Raw genomic sequence first — 14,479 nt, forward strand, 5'->3', positions numbered from 1 at the left:
ATACATGAATATAAATATCCAAGAAGCTCAATCAACTCTAAGTAAGATGAACTCAGAGACCCACTCTGAGACACATTATGCTTAAAGTTTCAAAAGCCAAGGAAAAAGACAGAATCTTGAAAGCAACAAGACAGACGTGATCACATAGAAATGACCCTCAACAGTATTAGCATAGATTTCTCATCAGAAAGTTTGGAGGCCAGAAGGCACTGGGCAAGTATATTCAAAGCGCTAAACAAAAACAAAGACAAAAAACTGTCAACAAAGAATCTATTTCTAGCAAAACTGTCCTCCAAAAGTGAGGGAGAATTAAGACATTGCCAGATAAACAAAAGCTTAGGGAAGAATTGTCCAGTAAGAATTACCCAAGGGAGTCCTGAAGGTTGAAATAAAAGGCCATTAGACAGTAACTCAAAGCCATATGAAAAAGAAAGATTTCTGTAAAAGTGAATACTTTGGAAAATATAAAAGCTGGTATTATTGTAACAGTTCCTAACTCTACTTTTTGTTCTCTACATGATTTAAGAGACTAACACATTTAAAAATAGTATTAGTCTAAAATCTAATATTATTGATTTGTAACTCCAAACTGTGTTTTCTACATAGTTTCAGAGTCTAAAAAGAATTCTTCATCCCTGTTTGAGGGCATTAAGTGTATAAAACGTAGTTTTGTGATATCATCACTAAAAGGGAGTAGTGATGGACCTGTAAAGGAACAAAGCTTTATATGTTGTTGAAGTTAAGCTGGTATAAATTCAAATGTTATAACTATAGGATGTTGAATGTAATCTCCATTGTAACCATAAAAAATAGATCTATAGGATTTACAAAAAAGGAAATTAGGAATTTAAATATTTCACTACAAAAATCAAACACAAAAAAAGGCAGTAATTCAGGAAATAAGGGTCAAAAAACTATAAAACACATAGAATACAAAGAGCAAAATGACAGGAGTGGCTCTTTATCAGTAATTGCGTTAAATGTAAATATATTTAACTCTTGGATCAAAATACAGAGACTGGCAGATGGGAGAAAAATGATACAACTATATGCTGTCTGCAAAGCACTCAGATTAGGTCTAGACACAAACAGGTCAAAAGTGAAAGTATATGCAGAAATACAAAGGATCATGAGAGATTACCACAAGCAACTATATGCCAATAAAATGGACAACCTGGAAGAAATGGACAAATTCTTAGAAATGCACAACCTGCCGAGACTGAACCAGGAAGAAATAGAAAATATGAACAGACCAATCACAAGCACTGAAATTGAAACTGTGATTAAAACTCTTCCAACAAACAAAAGCCCAGGACCAGATGGCTTCATAGGCGAATTCTATCAAACATTTAGAGAAGAGCTAACACCTATCCTTCTCAAACTCTTCCAAAATATTGCAGAGGGAGGAACACTCCCCAACTCATTCTACAAGGTCACCATCACCCCGATACCAAAACCAGACAAAGAGGTCACAAAGAAAGAAAACTACAGGCCAATATCACTGATGAACATACATGCAAAAATCCTCAACAAAATACTAGCAAACAGAATCCAACAGCACATTAAAAGGATCATACACCATGATCAAGTGGGGTTTATCCCAGGAATGCAAGGATTCTTCAATATACGCAAATCAATCAATGTGATACATCATATTAACAAATTGAAGGAGAAAAACCATATGATCATCTCAATAGATGCAGAGGAAGTTTCAACAAAATTCAACACCGATTTATGATACAAACCCTCCAGAAAGTAGGCTTAGAGGGAACTAACCTCAACATAACAAAGCCCATATATGACAAACCCACAGCCAACATCCTCCTCAATGGTGAAAAACTGAAACCAAAAAAACAAAAAACAAAACAAAAAAAAAACCCCAAAAAACTGAAACCATTTCCACTAAGATCAGGAACAAGACAAGGTTGCCCACTCTTACCACTATTATTCAACATAGTTTTGGAAGTTTTAGCCACAGCAATCAGAGAAGAAAAAGAAATAAAAGGAATCCAAATCAGAAAAGAAGAAGTAAAGCTGTCACTGTTTGCAGATGACATGATACTATACATAGAGAATCGTAAGATGCTACCAGAAAACTACTAGAGCTAATCAATGAATTTGGTAAAGTTGCAGGATACAAAATTAATGCACAGAAATCTCTTCCATTCCTATACACTAATGATGAAAAATCTGAAAGTGAAATTAAGAAAACACTCCCATTTACCATTGCAACAAAAAGAACAAAATATCTAGGAATAAACCTACCTAAGGAGACAAAAGACCTGTATGCAGAAAATTATAAGACACTGATGAAAGAAATTAAAGATGATACAAATAGATGGAAATATATACCATGTTCTTGGATTGGAAGAATCAACACTGTGATAATGACTATACTACCCAAAGCAATCTACAGATTCAATGCAATCCCTATCAAACTACCACTGGCATTTTTCACTGAACTAGAACAAAAAATTTCACAATTAGTATGGAAACACAAAAGACCCCGAATAGCCAAAGCAATCTTGAGAAAGAAAAACGCAGCTGGAGGTACCAGGTTCTCTGACTTCAGACTATACTACAAAGCTACAGGAATCAAGACAGTACGGTACTGGCACAAAAACAGAAATATAGATCAATGGAACAGGATAGAAAGCCCAGAGATAAACCCATGCACATATGGTCACCTTATCTTTGATAAAGGAGGCAAGCATATACAGTGGAGAAAATACAGCCTCTTCAATAAGTGGTACAGGGAAAACTGGACAGCTACATGTATGAGAATGAAATTAGAACACTCCCTAACACCATACACAAAAATAAACTCAAAATGGATTAAAGACCTAAATGTAAGGCCAGACACTATAAAACTCTTAGAGGAAAACATAGGCAGAACACTCTATGACATAAATCACAGCAAGATCCTTTTTGACCCACCTCCTAGACAAATGGAAATAAAAAAATAAACAAAGGGGACCTAATGAAACTTCAAAGCTTTTGCACAGCAAAGGAAACCATAAACAAGATGAAAAGACAACCCTCAGAATGGGAGAAAAAATTTGTAAATGAAGCAACTGACAAAGGATTAATCTCCAAAATATACAAGCAGCTCATGCAGCTCAATATCAAATAACAAAAAACCCAATCCAAAAATGGGCAGAAGACCTAAATAGACATTTCTCCAAAGAAGATCTACAGATTGCCAACAAACACATGAATGAATGCTCAACATCACTAATCATTAGAGAAATGCAAATCAAAACTACAATGAGGTATCACCTCCCACCAGTCAGAATGGCCATCATCAAACAATCTACAAACCATAAATGCTGGAGAGGGTGTGGAGAAAAGGGAACCCTCTTGCACTGTTGGTGGGAATGTAAATAGATAGAGCCACTATGGGGAACAGTATGGAGGTTCCTTAAAAAACTAAAAATAGAACTATCATACAACCCAGCAATCCCACTACTGGGCATATACCTTTAGAAAACCATAGTTCAAAAAGAGTCATGTACCACAATATTCACTACAGCTCTATTTACAATAGCCAGGACATGGAAGCAACCTAAGTGTCCATCAACAGATGAATGGATAAGAAGATGTGGCACATATATACAATGGAATATTACTCAGCCAGCAAAAGAAACGAAATTGAGTTATTTGTAGTGAGGTAGATGGACCTAGAGTCTGTCATACAGAGTGAAGTTAGTCAGAAAGAGAAAAACAAATACCATATGCTAACACATATATATGGAATCTCAAAAAAAAAAAAAATGGTCATGAAGAACCTAGGGGCAAGACAGGAATAAAGACACAGACCTACTAGAAAATCAACTTGAGGATACGGGGAGGGGCAAGGGTAAGCTAGGACAAAGTGAGAGAGTGGCATGGACATATATACACTACCAAATGTAAAATAGATAGCTAGTAGGAAGCAGCCGCATAGCACAGGGAGATCAGCTCTGTGCTTTGTGACCACCTAGAGGGGTGGGATAGGGAGGGTGGGAGGGAGGGAGACGCAAGAGGGAAGAGATATGGGGATATATGTATATGTACAACTGATTCACTTTGTTATAAAGCAGAAACTAACACACCACTGTAAAGCAATTATACTCCAATAAAGATGTTAAAAAAAAAAAAAAAGTGAAAGTAGAGAGGTATTCCACACCAATAGTAACAAAAAGAGAACAGAGGTAGGTATACTAATATCAGTCAAAATATACTTTAAAAAGGTTATAGAAGACAAAGAAGGAAATTACCTATTAATAAGAGGTCTAATAAAGCAAGCAGAACAATTATAAACATTTAGTAACCTAATAACAGACCATCAAAATATATGAAGCAAAAATTGACAGAATTGAAGAGTGAAATAGACAGTTCTACAATAACAGTTGGAGACTTTAATACCCCCCTTTCAATAATGGGTAGAACAACCAGATAAAAGAGAAATAAGGAAATAAAGGATTTGAATAATGCAGTAAACAAATTAAATCTAACAGACTTATACAGAACACTCTACACCAAAACAAAATACAAATTTCTAAAGTGCACATGGGACGTTTTCCAGGTTAGATCATATGTTAGGCCAAAATTGTCACAATTGAGTAAAAAGATAGAAATAATTCAAAATATCAGGAAAATTACAACATGAATGAACCTTGAGGACATTATGCTAAATGAAATAAGCTAGTCACAAAAAGAAAAAACACTTTATGGTTCCACTTACATGAGGTACTTAGAGCAATCAAAATCACAGAAACAGAAAGTACAGTGGTGGCTGCCAGGGCTTGGGGGAAGGGGAGAATGGGAGTTATTGTTTAATAGGTATAGAGTTGCAGTTTTACAAGATGAAAAGAGTTCTGGAGATGGACAATGCTAGCATGATAATAGTAGTATATTATGAATATATTTGTACCACTGAACTGTATGCTTAAAAATGGTTAAGATGGCATCTTTTGTGCTTATGTATTTTACCACAATAAAATTTTTTGAAAAAAATCCAATTATCACAATGTAATTTTGAAAATAATTGGAGTTGGCTTTCATCCTTGGTTTAACTATTATGTGGACTCCATTTTAAATTGGAAAAATGTTATTTTTCCATTTAATGCATGGTGACTTTTCAGTAGTTAAGGTGGCTCAATGAGAGTGATACAGATTCTAATTTTCTATTCTTCTCTATAAAACCCATGTCTAATGAGCTTCATAAACCCTTGTGAGAGTTGCTTCAGTATAGGGGTTAAGAGTGTGGTCACTATAATGTACAAAATCTTAATATGAACCCCATTTCCAGTACTTACTGAGTAATGTTAAGCAAGTTAGTTAACTTTTCAGGTTGTTCAGTTACCTCAAATTTAAAATGAGGAGAAATCAGCACAATGCGTGGGACAGACAGAGCTCCTCAAATGTATTCATAATAATAGTGAGAATTTTCTTAGGTTTTATCACTTCTAACTCTTTCCACATGCATGATGATAGAACTCAAAAAATGATTTTTGTATGAATTTGAGAAAAAAGGGTGGTTTGTTCATTTTATCAAGAGTTGATTAAAGAAGGTAATGCCTATTAAACTCTGAAAAGATGACACAAACTTCAGATGTTCTTCCCTCCCCTCCCTGTCTATGCCTTTGATTGATGAATGCCTGTTTCAATGTCCTCCCAACAGATTCCAACACTATTTCCACAATCTTATACACTGGTTTTTTTTCCCCTCACACCTCACTCTGCTATACATACTGTATATATAGACATATACACATATATACGTATATAGTAAAAAGTAGTATCTAATATAAATATTTCATATATAATAATATAAAATTTATAAATATAGTCATATATAAAACATTTGTATATATAATACATAAAATATTTATGTATAATAAAAATGTTTTTAATATATAAGAGTAACTTCATGACCCATGACCTCAGGATGGAAAAATATTTCTTAAAACACAAAAAGGGCTAACTAACAAAGAGGAAGATTGAGTAATTGCATTTCACTATAGTTAAGATACCATCAAGACAGCGAAAAGATAAGCCACAGAATGGGAGAAGATACTTGAAACATCCAGAAAATATATGCAATAACAAAAACAGAAAGATAGATGACTCAATAGAAAAAGAGGAATTTGAACCAGCACTTTATAAAAGGATATTCAAATGGCTAATAAACATATGTAATGGTCCTCAATTTGATTAATCATCATAGCAATGCAAATTAAAACTATAATAGGTTATCTCTATGTGCTCACCTCAAAGGCTCAAACACAGAAGCAGGAATATTTGATGACTAGATCTCTCACCATGGAGTACAGATTGGTACAGTCGCTCTCGGTAACATTTTGGCAGTTTACTAATACAGTAGTTCCCCCTTATACGCGAGAGATGTGTTCCAAGACCCTCTGTGGATGCTGCAGCTGTTGATAGTACCAAACCCTATATATACTATGTTTTTTCCTATACATACCTATGATAAGGTTTAATTTATAATTAGGCACAATAAGAGATTAACAACAATAATATAGAACAATTATAACAATATACTGTAATGAAAGTTATAGGAACGTTGTCTCTCTCCTTAATCAACCTCAACTCTGTCAGAAATGTGGCAGCAACTTCTTCATTGGTAGACACAGCCTCCTCAGTAATTTTTATATTTTTCAATTCAAACCTATTCCTGAATCTGTGTAACCATCTCTGACTGTCAGTAAATGGCTTGGTGTCACTCATTTCAGGGGACCCTTTGCTGGAGTCCTTGAACAGGCTCAGTGTTTTATGGCACAACAGGTTGCCATCAACTTGGAACACGTTTTCTGTTCATGTCTTCCACACATAATTTTAATGCCTTTTTCACCTTAACTAAGTACTTATCATGCACTGTGGCAGTAACTTTGCAGTTTGAGTTGCGACAGCAAAATAGCATGAATTTCTTTTTCCTCCTTGACAATTTCACAGATAGAAAATTTGTTCTTACTGTAAATCTTAGCAACCTCAGCATATGATTTTTTTTTTCCTCTCCTTATTAAGTCAAGCACTTTCACCTTTTCACTTAAAGGAGGCATTTTATGGCTTCTCTTTGTCATATCTGAATTGCCAGCATCATTACCCTCTCACTTTGGGGCCATAATTAAGCAAGGTAAGGATTACTTGCACACAAGCACTGTGATCCTGCAACAGTCAATCTGATAACGAAGAAGTCTACTAAGTGACTAATGGGTGGGTAGCGAGTGTATACGGCCTGGATAAGCTGGACAATGGGATGATTCATGTCCCTAGAGGGATGGAGCAGGATAAGATGAGATTCTATCGCACTACACGGAACAGTTAGCAATTTAAAACTTATGAGTTGTTTATTTCTGCAATTTTCCATTTAATATTTCCGGACTGTCGTTGACCATGAGTAAAACCACAGAAAGTGAAACCCTGGATAAGAGAGAACTATTGCACCAAACATAGAACATACAGGTTCCCTATGATCCCACAATTCCATTCCTAGTATGTACCATACACAAATGCATAGATACGTTCATGAAAAGACATGCATAACGATGTTCTCTCCAAAATTCTCTCAAACTAGAAACAACCCAAATGAGTATGCATAGTAAATGGATGAATATGTTGGGGAACTCATAGATGATAACTCTACATAGTGATAAAATGAATGAACTACAATTAAAACAAAAATCACGAATGAATTCCAAAACCATGTTGAGCAAAATAAGCCATTCACAAAATAGAACACATTGTATGATTCCATTAATATAAATTTCAAAAGTAGACACAGTTATTCTAAAGTGTTAGAAGTCAGAAGAGTAGTTACCCTTGGTGTGGTAAAATGAACTGAGACTAGATATGGCCTGAGGGTGCTCTTGGGTAATTTTCTGTTTCTTTTATCTGCTGCTGGTTACAGATATTTACTCTATAAAATTTAATTGGAGTGTACCTTTATTAATTCTGTTTTTTTTAACTTAAACAAAAAGTATAGTCAAACATTCAGTTAGCCATGATTCTGCTCTAGTTTCATACAAATTCATAATCTATAATATTCACATTCTAAGTAGAATGTTCAGAAATTTGCTAAGCCTTTTCTAACACCATTTTTCATTATGCACAATCTTACAGTTTACTGTGCTATAATTTAACAAAAAAATTCCTAGTAACTTAAGAGAAAGGGATATTTGATAGTTGCCAATCACAGAAAAGAGTTTCAAATATATGAGCAATAATGTCTCTGTAAATGAAATAAGAGGTAAAACATGAAATATGTATACTTTATCAATATAATATTATTTGAACTATCGAATGTAAAGGGTATTTTTAATTTTTTTTCTTTTAACTATCAAGCCTTAGAACTGGACCAACGGGATTAGGAAGAAGTGATACTTTATCACAAATGTACAGTGTTACATTGAATACATGCATCTTTTTATTATTCTTGAAATGAATACATAAGACCATGTAATATAATTCTCTTTTAAAGTGGGAATGATCTTCATAATTCATATATTATATTCACCACACATTTTCTAGTCTGTCTCTGAAAGCAAATCTCTTCTCTTGGCTGAGAAATTATGTTGGGAATATTTAAACAGCAGCACAGCAAGAGCCATGTGCCTGATTTAACTCTGCACACCTTAATAGAAATTAGATGGTCATACTGGTTATGGCTATTGACGATACAGTATTATCCATTTTTCCTCTGGGCATAATTCCTATTATTACAGAGAAGTAGACTTGACATAATAAAAGAGAATAAACTATATTGCCTCTAAGATTCTAACCTATAAAAATTAGTACTTCTCATTAAAATAATTTATTTTCAGAAATCTAAATCTCTGTAGGCCTAAGAAATTCCTCAGATTACAGTTTCATTTAGTGGAATTTTTTTCTTTCATGTATACATTCACTGAAGAAATATTTATCAAGCACCCACAATGTGCCAGGTACGATACTAGGTTCTGTGAATACAAAATGGATAGGACACTATACCTCGATAAAAGAGTGGAAAATCATACCAGCAAGGGAGAATTAGTTTGGTCTCTTCTGTGCATGATCTAGGTAAGCCTGAATGGAGAAAAGGGTGTTTGAGCTGATTCAAACGTTTTTCTATCCAGTTCCCCCCAAGGGGGATATCTTGCATAAATATAGCACAATATCACAACCAGAAAATTGACAGATATAATCCACTGACCTTACTCAAAATTAATCAGTTTGCGTATATGTGTGTGTTTGTGTATTTAGGTCTATGCAATTTTCCCACGCCTGTAGATTCATGTAGTCACTACAACAGTCAAGATACAGAAGAATTTCATCACAGGGACCCCTCACAATACCCTTTTATAGGCACAATTATTTCCCTGCTCCAACTTCCCCTCTTCCTAATACCTGGAACCACTGTTTGCTATCTGTTCCTAAACCGTTCTCTTTAATTTTGTCATTATCAAAAAGACAACCTACTGAATGAGAGAAAATATTTGCAAATGATATGACCCATAAGGGGTTAATATCCAAAATATATGAACAGCTCATACAACTCAACATCAAAAAAAAAAGAAAAACTCAATTAAAAAATGGGCAGAAGACCTGAATAGATATTTTTCCAAAGAAGACATACAGATGACCAGCAAGCACATAAAAAGATGCTCAACATCATTAATCATCAGAAAAATGCAAATTAAAACAATAATGAGATATCACTGCACACCTGTCATAAGGGATATCATCAAAAGACAACAAATAACAAATGTTGGTGAGCATTTGTTACTTGGGAGCAAAGAGAACCCTTGTGTACATTGTTGGTGGAAAGGTAAATTGGTGCAGCCACTGTGGAAAAGAATATGGAGATTCCTCAAAAAACTAAAACTACCATATGATCCAGCAATTCCACTCTTGGGCAAATATGGGAAGAAAACAAAAATGTTAATTTGAAAAGATACATGCACCTCAAAGTTCATAGCAGCATTATTTACAATAGTCAAGATATGAAAGTAACTTAAGTGTCCATCAACAGGTGAATGGATAAAGAGGTGATATATATATATATATGTGTATATATATATATACACACACACACACATACATCATGTAGACACATATACATACATATATCTATATCTATATCTATCCATATACGGATTACTACTGCTCAGTCACAAAAAAGAATGAAATTTTGCCACTTGTAACAACATGGATGGACTTGGAGGTTTTGATGCTTAGTGATATGTCACATAGAGAAAGATAAATACTGTATGTTATCACTTATATATGGGAATATGAAAAATAAAACAAATGAATGTGCATTACAAAACAGAAACAGACTCACAGATATAGAGAACAAACTAGTGTTTACCAGGGGGGAGAGGGAAGGGGAGAGAGGCAAGATAGGGGTAGGGTCTTAAGAGGTACAAACTACTATGTATAAAATGAATAAGCTATAAGGATATATTGTACAGCACAGGGAATATAGCAAATACTGTATAATAACTTTAAATGGTTTATAATATATAAAATTTTGAATCACTACGTCGTACACCTGAAACTAATATATCATTGCAAATCAACTATAACTCAAAAGAAATCTTTGCCATTCTGATATACATACATTGTTCTTGACAGATAAAGATTAAATCTACTTAATATATTTGATTGTGTATGTTAGTTATGACTTATAATTGGATATTCTAGATAATAATCGTTATTTGATATAGTGCAAAATACCTTAGAAATCATATCATGAAGCAATAAATAAGAGAGTATAAAACATTCCTGCTCTCTTTTTTGTTGAATGGACAGCAATTTTGTCAATAATGCTACAAAATCACAATGGAAAGGAATACATTTTAAGAGTTCAAATCACATCATTTTAAGTTTTTAAAAAATTAACTTCCCTAGCACTGTCATAACATACGTATGTACGTGCGTCCACATAAGCCAGAAAACACACAGCCCCTCAAGTAGGTATATTTGCGAACTAAAAATTACCACATTTAAGAAGCTATGTTCTGGATTTCCTTAGAAGCCACTTTTAATGACTCTGGAAGCCTAAGAACCTCTGAAACCCTGGGTGATCATAAAATATGTTTACATTTAGTACTGATTGCTTTACCTGCAGAAATCTCTTAGAAGCACTCAGAAATGTCTATGTCTGATAGAGCATACAGTCTGAATTCTAAAAGGTATTTTCCATTATTTATAATTTGTGAAATGGATAGCTAATAATATCTATAATCTTGGTAGTTCTGAGAATAATACTATAGTCTACACAGTATGACTTAATGAGTATTGGCTGAAAGCCCTGTAAGTAAGTATAATGTGCCCTTTCCATTGTTATGAATAACTCCCAAGAAAATGTCACTGTTTCACATTTGAATCAGCTATAGTTCTCACTGAAGGCTTTACTGAAACCATGTCAATGTATTATTTATACGTAGGCAACTACAGGTTTCTTAAGGAGGATGTGTGTTGAGATCATTAAGTGAGAAAGCAGACAGATGTTTTTATCCTGGTAATTTATAAAAGTACCATTTATTACTTATGATACTGCTTGGATAGGTCCAAATCTCATCTTTGAGAGGAAAGAAACACAGCAGGAACATTAGAAACATGCCTGTGGTTAGAAGACCAATCCCTTTTTTTATTCCCAGTGTCATTTTCTATTCATATATCTCATAGTGCCAGATCTTTTTGTATCCACAATGTTGTTAGATGAGAGTTATTGATGTAACCTTATCAACTAATGCAAGTATAGAATATTGACACAGAGGCTTCTTGCTGCTTGGAATACTCCCCAGTAGGAAATCCAGCATTTCAACCAACACACAAAATTGTTCATTATTCTAGGTAAACAGTTCTCTACTCACTTGTAAGGGTAATTTCACCTTTATCAAGCACCTGATCCTCTACACTAACTGATTCAAATGAAACTAAAAGATGCCCTGAATCTCTGTCTGTTAGAGTCACATAACAAATGGAAATCAACAGAGTATATATTGAATACAGTGGACAAGACTAGATGATATTAATAAGTACAATGGGGATAAAAGTACACTTGATGATGCTGGTGAAAAGAGCATTTCTCCAAGAGTGACAATGGTACAGATTAAATAGTGTTCCACTTTGCACTATACCAAATAACCTAAAATAGACCAGATGGTACATAAACTAGAAGTACAAAATATGCCAGAAATATGCTATAATTTATAGCATTTCAAAAAGATTAATTCCAAAACTTTTAGTTTTGATTCCTACAAATTTAAAAGCGAGTAGGCACTTTTTACTAAAACTTCTTCCATAGCAGTTGGAAATGATATTATCTAATCTCTCACTTTACTGATTCAACAGCTACACCTCATTATCTAGGGTGACATATGTTTGTTCATCCAATTGTGTCCAATTTTGAGAGAAGGAATATCAATAATTACATAAAGACAAGAGGTATAAACAGGGACTGTCCCTGGACTGGGACATACGATTATCCCAATGAACCAGGTTTACCTTTGGATAACAAGCAAGATGGTCAAGCACTGGCAGCAGCTTGAAAAATATCAGGGACCATCCATCAATGTATATGAGCTAAATTAGTATGACCAGAGAAAATAATTTAAACAGATTCTAAATGTTTAACAGTTTGTAAAGATTTGATACTGACTTGTAAGGAAAGTCTGCAAATAACCAAAGAAATCTCAGAAATCAAGACTTTTCCTTAAATCTCATGAAAATGAAGCTTCCCATAGTTCTTTTAAAATAAACAAGGAGGACACAGAGACCTCACATAATCACTAAATTACAAAGAACAGATGTGAACCATCTTCAGGTAAATGTGCGTGCCAGCAAAGAGAAAATACTATAAAACAGCATGCACAGAACCAGCCAGATTGGCTTTTCAATGACTCATACATGTGTGATTACTAAAGACAGCAACAAAAATAAAACTGTTCACTTGACTAGGGCTAATACACTTTAGTTACTCTAAATTAGCTGCTAATTATGCCATTTTCTTTCTTGACAGCCAAATATAATGAGCTTTTTCCAAATTTATAAGAACAGAGACAACTACTGATTTGTTTATGTCAGGTCGTTATTGATTTTGGGAGTAATTGTTCCTCTGGATAAACGTATTCTTTCTTAAATTATAAAATTTCTATTCAGAATCATTTCTGAAGTTCAGATTCACAAGTAATGTTATATTTAGTTACCTTTACAAATCTCTTATGTTAGTATTCATTTTATATTTTGAAATAAAGCAGGGATTTTACATCTAAAGTATGTCAGAAATACAACTTTAAGCTAGAGTTGCTGACCAGGCCAACTCTGTTTTCCCTCATTATCTTCCATATCCACCCCTACATCAGTTCACACTATCCCTGTCATACAATGCAACTGACTTCACTCTTAAGTATCCTATTACGTCTCATCATGCCAAATTTGAAAAATGGGTCGATCTCTAATTATGTTATCACTTCTTGAAAGTAAAAACAGGTACTGACCAACGGCATGTAGCTAAAATTTGAGGGTGCATCTACATTTGGGTGTGTGTCAACAGAGAGAAGCTAGTAGTTCAATTATTTGGCTGGGGGTGGGAGGAGAGGCTAATTACTTCAGGAGTATCTACCTTTTATGGCATCATGGTTTTAACACTGATTTAAATTTCACATCATAATAGGGCCAAATGTGACTCTGAAAGTAATTTGGAGGAATAATAATTTTTAAAGATAGGATAGTAATAGGTAAAGGCACAGATTGAAAGGATGGGGAATTAAACTCAACCTAAAATGAATTATAGGTTGACTCAGGGAGAAAACTATAGATCAATGGTTCACAAAATGTGGTCCTAAGACCAGTACTTACCAGCATTACTTGAGAATTTGTTAGAATTAAATTCTTGGACATCACCCTAGACCTACTGAATGAGAAATTCTGGAGGAGAGACACTGCAATTGCTTTTAAAAACCTGCCAGGTGATTCTGATGCATGCTAAAATGTTTAAGAACCACTGTTATACAGTTTCCACTCCAAATACATGGAGAAAAAAGTTTTTACTAAGTCAGATGGAGAAAGATAAATACTGAATGATTTCACTTATATGTGGAATATAAAAGCCAAACAAACCAAAAACATAAGAAATTAACAAACAAAACCAAAAGAAAACAAATTTGTAGATACAGAGAACAGAGTAGGGGTTACCAGCAGGGAAAGGGCATGGGGGAGGGCAAAGTGGGTAAAGGGGATCAGTTGTATGGTGACAGATGGAAACTAAATTTTTGATGGTAAGGTCACTGTAGGGTATGCAGAAGTAGAAATATAATGTTGTATACATGAAATGCACATAATGTTATAAACCACTGTTATCTCAATAAAAATACATTTTTTAAAAGTTTTAAAAATAATTTCACTTACTGAGTTTTTAAAATATTTTCTTAAGAGGATATGTAGGTAAAGGTGGCCCAAAAAGAAATTTGTATCTGCATAAAAATTTAAG

The sequence above is a fragment of the Eubalaena glacialis genome, chromosome 1 (genome assembly GCF_028564815.1).
Source record: "Eubalaena glacialis isolate mEubGla1 chromosome 1, mEubGla1.1.hap2.+ XY, whole genome shotgun sequence".
Taxonomy (NCBI): domain Eukaryota; kingdom Metazoa; phylum Chordata; class Mammalia; order Artiodactyla; family Balaenidae; genus Eubalaena; species Eubalaena glacialis.